The sequence below is a fragment of the Postia placenta genome (assembly GCF_002117355.1).
Source record: "Postia placenta MAD-698-R-SB12 unplaced genomic scaffold POSPLAscaffold_6, whole genome shotgun sequence".
Taxonomy (NCBI): domain Eukaryota; kingdom Fungi; phylum Basidiomycota; class Agaricomycetes; order Polyporales; family Adustoporiaceae; genus Rhodonia; species Rhodonia placenta.
In genome coordinates this window covers 528,208-529,923 of record NW_020169837.1, presented here as the reverse complement: position 1 = coordinate 529,923, position 1,716 = coordinate 528,208, and positions in this window count along the sequence as shown.

The window sequence follows — 1,716 nt, the reverse complement described above, 5'->3', positions numbered from 1 at the left end:
TCAGGTCCACGCTTCATGCCGCACGTGTCGGGCCTCGTAATAACAATCTGTACAATGTATTGGTGACTGCGAATGTGTACGAGTTGGACCATGGGTCCCAGCATTTCCACATCCCAGTATGCCTCAAAGGAGAAAGACAGCACAAAGACATAGTCGCAATGGTGGACAGCGGAGCCACCACGAAGTTTATCAACAAGTGTTTCATCCAGGAGAATCGAGTACGAACACGGAAATTGAAGGAACCAATTCCGCTATACAATATCAATGGAACGCTCAACAAAGATGGAAGCATCTCGGAAGTAGCCGTACTACAGATGCAGATAGGAGAACATGTCGAGAAGACGGTGTTCATGGTCACGGACATAGGTCCAGAGGATGTGATTGTTGGGTTGGATTGGCTATGCGAGCACAACCCTGAAATAGATTGGGAGAACGGCTCTCTCAAGCTGTCACGATGCCCTGAAACGTGCGGGGCTAGGAAAACTAACCGAATGGAGCACACAGCGACTGCACATGATATGGGGGTCAGGCCCACAGCGCGCAGGTGTTCGCCAAAGTCCAAACAGTCAGTCATCGGTGCCTGCCGAAGTAAGGTACTCCTGGACTTCAAACCCGAAGATGATCCGGAGGAAATAGAGTGGACAGAAACTGACTTGATCGAAGCCTGGGAGCAAGGTATCACACTTCCCGGCGCTCCTCAGCTGTTTGTCGCAGCAGGGCATACATACTCCCAGCTGTTTGCTGAGGAAGAAATCAAGAAGAAGGTCGTTAAGACCACCGAGGAGTCAGTACCAAAGCAGTACCACGAGTTCCTGAACATCTTCTCCAAAGAAGCATCAGAATGGCTACCTGAAAGAAAGCCATATGATCATGCGATCGAACTCATGCCGGGCTACTCGACGTTCCATTCAAAGGTATATCCCTTGTCGAACAATGAGCAGGAGGAACTGCACAAGTTCCTAAAGGAGCAGCTGGCGAAAGGTTACATATGCGAGTCGAAGTTGCCCATTTCATCCCCCTTCTTCTTGATCAAAAAGAAGGAAGGGACACTTCGACCCATGCAGGATTATCGCTGACTGAATGCGATCACTGTCAAAAATTGCTATCCGCTGCTGCTGATCACCGAAATGGTAGACGAGCTCCGCGGCGCTACACTCTTCACGAAGTTCGACGTCAGATGGGGATACAATAATGTCCGGATCAAAGCCGGTGACGAGTGGAAGGCTGCCTTTGTAACTAACCGGGGATTGTACGAACCCCTGGTGATGTTCTTTGGCCTTACCAATTCCCCTGCAACCTTCCAGGCGATGATGAACAAGATCTTCCACAATCTCATCATCGGTGGCAAGGTCCTTGTGTACCTCAATGACATCCTTATCTTCTCCACCAATAAGGAGGAGCATGACAGGGTCACGCACGAGGTTCTTCGTTGCCTTCAGGAGAATGATCTGTTCCTGAAGCCTGAGAAGTGTGAATGGGATGTTCCCAAGGTTGACTATGTCGGCTATGTGTTCAGTGGCGATGAGGTAGCAATGGATCTGGCGAAGCTTAAAGGAATTAATGAGTGGCCGGTACCCCAGAACAAAAAAAAGTTCAAAAGTTCCGGGGGTTTTCCAACTTTTACCGCCGCTTCATTAAGGACTTCGCTAAGATCTTGCGACCACTCAACCGACTCACAGGAAACGACCCCTGGCACTGGGGCAATGAGGAGCAGCA